Genomic DNA, 10,282 nt, shown 5'->3' with positions numbered 1-10,282 from the left:
CATGCCAAGCTATGAAATCCGAAAGAGCTTTTTCAACAGAAAGTCTAAAATGTCCACCGGCGGCCAACATCCGTTCCCGTCTCCGGCCATGTCATCCCTTTCCTCGACCTTACTGACTGGTTACTCAATCGCTGTCTAGCTGTTACTATATTGGTTACACCCAACAATCTGCATCTCCTCGACCCCCTCCGGACCCGCCATGCTTCCTCTTCTCTGCGCCACCTGGTTCTCCCCGACCCAGACCCGTTGAAAACACCTCTTTTCATTCGTGAGCTTCACTATATTGGTTTAATTAATCTATTTTAAATAATTTCTTATTTTCAAAAATTATTTTTAATTAAAAAATATGATATGTGATAATTTTAATGGGCTAACGGTCATTTTGAGTAACGGAATAAAATATTAGGTAACAAAATAAAACAAAATAAACGTTAAGCACTAAATTAAAAAAACATACATAGATTGAGCATCTTTTAATAGTTAAGCCTTAAAATAATTAAGGTTAAATAAATTTAAATTTACATATTTAAACGTCATCTTATTCATTGGTAAACTATCGTCCTCTCTTTTTTTATTTTCTTATCTCCGATTTTGATTTAAATAAATATTCTCTCAATTTTTTCTTTTCGTATATTCTTAAAAAAATTATTTTTGTCTACATTTATGACACAATTGTTCGTTTACTTTTATGACACGATTATTCGTCAATTTTTATTACACGATTATGTATATTGTTATGATAATTTGATGTTTCATGTTGTATTCATCACGATGCACCTCTTAATTAAGTAAAGTTAGTTGTCTCATTAAATTCACATACATGTGTCGATTATGCTGCTTGAACCCAAGTCACTAAAGAAAAACAAAATTTCCTTAAGCATTAGGACTACCCCAAGAGTTCTGGTCTCACACAGTTAAATCCCTCTTTACGGTTAGGGATGGGCATGTAACCCGAATCCGACAGGTTTCGACCCGACCCGATCAGGTCGGGTTTTTTATAAAAAAATCGAGTTCAGGTCGAGTCGGTTTTTTTTTATGTGGTGTTCGGGTTTAGGGTGAAAAAATCCGACCTGACCCGATCTGGAAAAATATATAATTTTACCCTATTTATTTAAGGATAATTACAATAATACCCCTCTATATATAATTTTTTTCAATTAAGTCACTGTTTTTATTAAATAAAAATATTTTTTTATTATTTCGGGTCGGGTCGGATCTCGGGTGGAGACTTTCTTGTTCTCGGGTTGGGTCGGGTGGACCAAAAACCCGACCCAACACGACCTATACCCATCCCTATTTACGATAGTTTTTCGATATATTCATAACCCTTTCTGGAGTAATCTATCATATTAGTTCTTTCAATCTCTATGCCTGCATCAATATTACATCTAGGTTCGAATAACGACGAAAAGATTATTGATAGTTCTTGACTTTCTAGAAGATGAATCATGTATTAAAGGAAAAGTTTTGATTTTTTTTACGCCCTTTAAATTTCAAAGTTCGAATTGTGTTGCCTTTTTATTTAAAATAGGAACCCTGTTTATTCTTATGGCCGTCCCTTCTTAAACAAGAAATTGAAAGTGATATTCACTTCATTGTAAAAAAAATCAAAATGAGAAAGTCAAAGTTAAACAAGACAAGAAGCAAGTTCTAAGAAAGAAACCACACAAGTAAATACAAAATTATGGTAAGGCCAAGCCAAGGTCCAATTTGACCAAATATTCACGAGATTAGAAATTTTCTTCTCTTTTAACAAAGTAAATAATCACACGTTTTATTATTATTGAAGCACATTTTCAAAATTGTCAGCACAAACAACAGTTTGTTGACTAATTTATCTAAGAGTGAAGTATACAAATAGTCTCTCGACTATATAGTATTGTTTTATTGAATTATTTGATTTTTAAAAGTTAAAAAATGAATTATCAGACTATAGGTGTTACTTTGTTGAGTTTTCTAACTATTAAAAGCTATAAAATGATCACATGATTATTCATATGTTCTAAACTCGTTATTATCTCTTAAAAGATTGACGACCTTCTGAGTTGGACGTTAACTTATTGTCTAAGATAAGATAAAATATGATCATAGAACTATTTCAGGTGTATTTTGTGGATCGAGTTTTTGTTTTCATTATGTCGTCGAGTCAGTGCTTGAAACACTATGTTGTCGAGCTAATACTTGAAAGCAATGGTGTTGCTAGTAGACATCATTAAAATATGATTTTACTATATCTCAATTAGTAAGTTAACGTCTAACTCAAACGGTCGTTAATTTTTTAATAGAAAAAAATGAGTTTGAAACATATAAATAGTTGAATGATAATTTTATAATTTTTAATAATCGAGAACTCGACAAAGCAATACCCTGTATATTTATAAATAAGTTATATCATAATTTTTGTTGTGGAATTATTCAAAGGAAATGACCCGTATGTTGGAAATAAAACACTCACACAAACAACTTTTATTGAAACTCAAACAAATATTACAAGAGTACTCTCACTCAAAAACAAGAACTACAACTCACTCTTATAAGACTTTGCTTCTTCACTCACTTAGAAGCTCTTAATTTTTCTTGATGCTTAAAACTAAAATGGGAAGGGGTATTTATACTACTCAAGAACAATCCTACACCACACAAATAAACTAATTTAAACCATTACAAATTCAACAAATATCTAACTCTCACCTAACTAAATTGATGTAAGCAATGACATCATTAATTAAATGATGTAAGCAATGACATCTTTAATTAAATGATGTAAGTAATGACATCAATTTAGTTTGAATTTATGTTTAGGCTCCCATAATGGATCAAGTTTATGATCCAACACCGTATGTTTTTCTTAATTTATTTGACGTTGGTCGACTTGGAGATGAGCCTTACAGGCAGTTTCCCCCTTCCAAACCACCGTTGAACACTTACAAATACCTATCCAAACCTTACCATTCCATCAAATCCATGCTAACTATTCTCTTCATTGTGAATACCATTCTTTCTACTTAGAAGAAAACCCCAACATACTTCAATGGAGACATCATCTTTAAACTCAAACTCCAACCAGTTTCCATTGCTTGATATGGTCTTGTTGTTTCATGGTTTTTCATGTTATAACACCATCAAAAGTTTTTTCTCGAGATATTGTTCTTCTTCCCTACAATCCCAGACACCCAGCAGATTGGGACCTGAAAACCCAGAAATCTGGGCTTTCAAGTAAGGAAGGTTTTTCATCTGGTGAGAGATTGTCTGGAAAAGATGTGGAAACTTTGATGGGAAATCTGGGAATTGTTTGCAGCCATGAAAGTGGAGAACAGTTGAGTGAATCATTTGGTTCTGAGGAGATTTCAAGGTTGTTTGAAGAAGAGCCTAGTTAGGAAGAAGTGAAGGAAGCTTTTGATGTTTTTGATGTGAATGAAGATGGGTTTATTGATGCAAAGGAATTGCAGAGAGTCCTCTGTGTTCTGGGATTGAAAGATGGTTTAAAGCTTGAAAACTGAAACAAGATGATCAAAAAATTTGATGAAGATGGTGATGGCAGAATAGATTTTCAGGAATTTCCACAATTCATGGAGAAAAGTTTTTGCTGAATCACTTTCTTTTTTTCTTTTTTATTCTTTGTTATAATTATGTTTGTGGATGTGACTGGAAACTGAGAAATGAATAACATGAAATTATGATATCAGAAAATTTGTAAGAAGTTCCTTAAAAGATATTCTTTCCATCTCATCTCATTAAATGTGTCAATTATTAATTTTTTAAATTTTAATTATGATTATTTTAAATATTTTAAACAATTAAATTTGTAAAATATATATTTAAAAATTATTTGATTTATTATTTTTAAAATATATTTTTTTATATTTTTATCAATAATAAATTTTAAATAATAACGAGTCAAATTTAAAAAAAATTGAAGTCAATAATAGATAAATTTAATGTGATAAAGAGAGTAACTTTAAGACGTTAAGAACTTACAAAACAACGACTTAAATAATTTTTAAAATTATTATATATAATTATATTAAGTATCTAAACGATATTTTGGTAAAAAAATAAACCACTAAATTATGTTATTTTTTTACTTTAAGTCCCTAAATTATATTTTATCAAAACAAATATCTAATTTTGTGTGACATAAACATCTCATTAGTTGAAACAAAATATTTTAACAGAAGAAATGACAGGACTTAAAATGATTACATATAGTAGTTTAAGGACTTATTTTGACAAAAAAAAATAATTTAAGGACTTGAAAACAAACCCATAGCTTAGAGGCATATTTTTACTTTAAGCAGCTTACAATCAGTGGAAAACTTGATAGAATAAAGCATAAGATCAGGGGCATCCTAGCAGGGATGGACAGAAAAGAACGATCAATGTATCTTAGGGTTTAACTTCTCAAAACTCCGAACGTTCGAAAAGTGTGATGAAACAAGATATGAACAAGAGAGGATGCTCTAGGCAAGTTCAAAATCTCCTGTCGAACCAACTCCGCTGGTCGACTATGTGGGACACCACAGGCTAAGTATTGAGGATTAAGTTGAGATACATTGATCATTAATTTCGGTTGTTATCCCTGTGTTATTATGTTATATAATACCGGGGATTTAAACTGCGGTCGTTATGCAATAACAGTCTCAGACGGTACTTTTACCGTTATTCTTATGACAGACCGCTGTTTAAATCCCTGGTCGAAAAGTGTACGAAGGTATGTTCTGATGGAGGGATCTCATTGTAAGGAATTGGAATGTCAATGGCTGTGGTGAACTTCCAGAGGTGGATCCGTCTTCTGGATAAGATGGTGGTCTGAATCGATTGTTTGGTTGGCAAGAAAGACAGGATTTGATGGAGAATTTCATCTGGTAATGCGCTGATCCTATCCTGTTCTTCGGACATGGCGGTCAACAGGAACAAAAAAAGGTGGGAAGAAAAGAGAGCTTTGACTTTTGAAGTTTGCTGGAACGTATCATCCCAGCTGGTCCTGCTCTGATATGTTATACTCAAGTTGAAAAGCATCGGTGTTGACTTCCAATTTTTAATTTCATTTTATGTAATTGATCATTAAACTTGTGGAGGATTGATTTTATCCTCAAATCATTTCATTTTATTTTAAAATTTTAAGATTAAGATAATTGGTTTTGAAACTCGAACTTTTTAACTTTAATTGATTATAAATTTAAACTAATTTTTAAAACATGAATCAATCGATCTCAATGGTTAAAGGATTTATTGTTATCCTTTTGAATTTCAGATTCAAACATCACGTATCCCAAAGATATAAGCTTTCATTTTTAGAAGGTTACAATTCGTTGAACAGATACTACATCCATTGTCTATTAAAAAAGAAAGCTTTAAATTTTTAACTTTGGAATGCAAGATTTTATCCGCTACAGCTATGATATGTTATATTTCAAAAGGGATTGGTGTAGACCCTTTTATATTGAACTTTTATAATTAAATTGAGTGACCAAAACAAAACAAAACAAAAATGATAGTTAGGATACTAAATGTGTAATTTACCATAAAATTTAAGATTGGTTTTAATTTTTTTTTATTAAGCTAAAGCGTTTATAAAGTAATATGTATTCTAAATACTCTAGTATCATTTGATAATAAACGCTCAATCACCCTTACATTCGTTGATACTCGAACCTATAACTTCTAGAGACAACAATAATTCCTTTAACCACTGAGGTAAGTTGATTCATATAGACTAATTTTAAATTTTAAATGGTTCTGTCTACATTGATTGAATTTATTTATTTAATTTTCTTCATATTATTTCAATTTAATCCATTTAGGATTTAATAGTGACTCTCTTTCTCGCATCACAGTATCTTCTGCACAACCCACAGTAAGTGCTACACATGTGAAAACTCAAAAGGCACCCTTCATTCATCCTAATCTAATTGTGTTTAATTCAAATGATTTACATATCCGACATCCGACATCCGACATCCTAATCTAATTGTGTTTAATTCAAATGATTTACATATTCAAGCTAGAATGCGAGTTCAAATACAAATTCAAATGTGCCTACTAAGTTATGTTTAATATTTTTCAAGTACCCTTTGTATGCAAGAAAAATAAAACAAATATGCGACTTGAATTCAAATGTGAGCGTGAATATGGAAAAAATATGTATAATTTCTTTCAAGTATTGATACGCAAGAAAAGAGAACAAAGGTAGAAGAAACCTTTATTACTTGATTCCAGCGTGTGCGTTGGATATGAAAATGTCGACAGGGATAGAAGATGGATGAACTTGCAGGCACCTTCTTCTTTTTAAAGTCATAAGCAAACATCAATTTACAGAGGTTGAAAGGGAAAATACAGCATGAAACCATGTCTCTCACATTAATTTATCAATTCATTTTGATCGTAAGCTCCTTCTACATCAATCGTAGAGATGGTCTCGAAATGAGAAGGTACACTCTTCCAATCCAACATAAATTTAATTTCAATCATAACCAAGGGATCCAATCGGTGAATCTTTATGATGAATATAAGATAGAAAGACGAGGACTAATTTGAATTCATGACAGAAAAGACAGTTTCATTGACCATAATAAGGAGGCTGACCTGGCACCGGTGCACCATCTTGTCTGACATTAGCCCATGGCTGCTGCTGCATGCTCATGGAAGGCACACCAGCTTGTGAAAGAGGTGATTAACCAGCAGGTGTGGCAGGGTTCACATATGTAGGGACTGAAGATGCTTGATATGTTTGACCAGGAACTGATCCATAAGGTGGTCTACCCTGAAAATTTGGATCCCAAGCTGAAAATTTGGTCATATTCAAGATCAAATTTCTCCTCTCCTTGATCTTGAAAGTCGTAATATTGCTCATGTAAAGCCTCTCCTCCTTGTCACAAAGATGTAACTCAAAAAATGAGTCATTATAGCAATAAATGTGGCGTGTGCCTCTAGTTTCAATCCATTATTCTCTTGGATTAGAGTCAACCAGGTTGTCTTAAAAGATCATGACACATAGATCCAAGTCATTCATGTCCTTGGCAATTCCTTCCATAGAATTAACCTCATGAGCTTTGGTTTTCTTTGGATGTCTGCATTCAGAGAACTTGTTCCCCATCTTTCCATAGTTGTAGCACTTTCTTTAGAATTTTTTCTTCTTGGAAATTTCACCTTTAGGTCCCAACTTTGACCTGTTATTGGATTGTTTTCCCTTTTTGAAGTCCTTAACTTCTATCATGTTTGCCTTAATCTCTTTGAAGGTTACTTTGTTGAGCTTTTGACATTAACTATATTGTCATCTTCTATTGGTAGTCTAAAAATCAGTTCATTTATTCTCATTTCCTTTCTTTTGTGCTTCAGGAAATTGTTGAAGTGATTCCATCTAGGAGGTAGTTTGTCAATGATAGCTACCACTTGGAAGGATTCACTTATAACTATTCTTTCAGCTAGAATTCCATGAATAATCAGTTAGAGTTCTTCCACTTGAATTACTACTAGTTTAGAATCAAACATAATATACTTTAAAAACTTGGCAACTAAAATCTTCTTAGCTATAACATCTTTGAATTGATATTTATGGTCAAATGTCTCCCACAATTTCTTAGTCTTTTGATAAACAGAATACATTGAATACAGTGAATCTTGTAAACTATTTAGGATATAGTTCCGGTATAGGAAGTCATAGTGCTTCCAAGCTTCAACAATATTGAAGGCAAGTAATATTATCTACCCCTCCTTCTCCATCCCCCTCTTTAAAAGCTAGAGTATCTTGTTTCAAGAACTTAGCAAAGTTCATTTTGGTTAGATAGAACAACATCTTTTGTTGTTTGTCTTGAAATTATATCCATAAAATTTCACCAGATTCTCGTTGCGGTTAACTGTCACTATCGATTGATTCAAATTCTGAGTTGAAATCATCATTCTATCTAGGGTGAGCAAAACTCGACTCGAGTAAAAGAAATGATTTTTTTTTCAATTTTGAGTTATTCAAGTCAACTAGAATTATCAATTCGGTTTTCGGTTTCTAGTCGAGTTAAAATTTCAAAATTTCGAGTTACTCGAAAAACTAAAAATTTGAATGAGTATTTTGATAAATTTATGATTTGGTTCCTGATTTCCTATTCCTTCAATTTCTCCTTTATTCTAACTCAAATTTTCACCAAATTTGAACCACATGCTCCTAAACCATCATATCATATATATGCACTTTCAATTCCACTTTTGATAATAAATTTTCTATTTATTTCAATTCAGTTCCTCAATTTTGCATGATTTATGTATTTCTTCAATTTATCATTCATTTTAAGTATATTTTTTTTACCAACCCTTCCACTATAGAATACTTCTGTAACTTCAATTCTTATTTTTTTTATTAAAATTATACTCTCTCTTTTTAATTTAGTCCTTTAACTTTGCATTTTACTCAATTTAGTCTTTTGACTACAATTGTTTACAAATTCTTTCTTCACATCAATTCTTTGACTCTCTTACACTCTCATAAATATTTTATCCTCAAAACACCTTATTTAAAATATAATATTTTAAATATATTTTATAATTTTAGATTGTATGTGATATATTAAATAACATTGTAATGTGAAAGGAATATGAATAAATATATATATATATATCTTATATGGTTGGAGAAAGTTAAAAAATTAGAATAAATTCGTACAATAATACTATAAATAATTACAATTAAATTTGTGTAGAAACTCGAACAACTCGACTCGAATTTCTTAAACTCGACTCGAATTTCTTAAACTCGACTTGACTCGAAAAAATTTCAAGTCAACTTCGAGTTGTAAAATACGACTCATCAACTCAAATAACTCAAAATTTTTTGACTTGACTCGATCGAATGCTCACCCTAATTCTAGCATCTGAGCTAGGTGAATTGGTGGAATATTTCCTATTCACTGTTCTGTTTTAAAAAATGAATTATTAATCATTCCAATAAATAAAAAATTAATTCTCATTTATTTTTTATTTTACTATCAAACAAATAAACGTTCTAAAAAAATCATAAATCTTTGTTACTTTAACGATAATTTCTAGTAAACATATTTGTCCACTTTGAGATTAAGCAAACCCGTTGAAACGGTAGGATAAATTATGAAAACAAATTTATTTGCTATCTCTATTTCATCAAGATTTCTGAATCATTTCGAATTAAAGAAAGGTAAAATAAATAATTTGTCTTAAAATTTTTACAAGTATAACAATCTCAGACGAAAAGAAAGACAAAATATTTTTATTAATAATCAATGAGAACAATTTAAAAATAAATACATGATTTCTAACAATTAACAGATTGGAAACGAGTTTAGGCTTATAGCTACACAATTTCCTTAAGGCGGATTTTAGGTCACTCGTTAGTGCTCGAGATCATCGGTTATCTGTCTCCTAGTATACAACAACTAGATGATCAACCTACAGTAGCATATATGTAGAGATCACAAACTATATCATTGCCAGCGCTCATCACCGAAAACTAAATGATAAGAATAGAGGCTTTAAGTTGTGTTTAACCTAGAAGGTCTACACGGTATTTATAGGATTTCACATAGGAGAATAATTGAAAATAATATATTTTGAAATTAATTTCATTAATGAGTATCCGAATAAATTCAAAAATAAGACATTAATATTGTATTTAATCGAATATATATTCGTGAACTACAAGACATTGCCATATTAATATTTGAATTTAAAGAAACCATAAAACATCCTTTTAATTCAAAATATTAAAAAAGATGTCACATTTAAGGAAAATATTTAATTTTTAATGGTAAAATATCCACAAGCTCTCGAACAGTTCAATCATTCATGTTGCACATGTTGTGCAAGTGTCCCCAACCTCGATAAGGTTTGGCAAGCTTAGATTTACAACTACTACACATGTGCCCAAGGTACATTTTTAACCCAAATCTTTCAAAGATTAGTAAGTGGGTTGGTGTATATAAACACTTCTCATACTTGTTATCCTACCAATATGGGATATGGGTTTTCCATTTTCCTTACACAATTCACAAGTACCTTACTTTGAGCATCAATTTCTCATTCATCACTCAACCGTTTTGAGCATACGAGATACTGTTGAGCTAATCAATTGACGAAATAGCCAAGAGGGGGGTGAATTGGCAATTAAAATTTTGGTGGAAGCTTTTGCAGAAAATAGAAAATATTTGTACAGTGTTTTAGAGTGGTTCAACTTTCTCAACCAAAGTCTACGTCCACTACCTTAGCTATCCACACTAAGGATTTTCTAACAAATTCACTAATTTGTTCTTTCTTTTGAGGA

The 10,282-nt window shown here is 31.2% G+C and overlaps 1 pseudogene; it reads left to right on the top strand.

The window, feature by feature from the left end:
* Window positions 1-2,982: 2,982 nt before the first annotated feature.
* Window positions 2,983-3,590, top strand: LOC120162899 (annotated as a pseudogene).
* The last annotated feature ends 6,692 nt before the right edge of the window (window positions 3,591-10,282 follow it).

This window comes from Hibiscus syriacus, unplaced genomic scaffold (genome assembly GCF_006381635.1).
Source record: "Hibiscus syriacus cultivar Baekdansim isolate YM2019G1 unplaced genomic scaffold, ASM638163v2 tig00111409_pilon, whole genome shotgun sequence".
Classification (NCBI taxonomy): Eukaryota; Viridiplantae; Streptophyta; class Magnoliopsida; order Malvales; family Malvaceae; genus Hibiscus; species Hibiscus syriacus.
The sequence above is the reverse complement of the archived record's forward strand: the minus strand, read 5'-3'. Positions and strand labels throughout refer to the sequence as shown.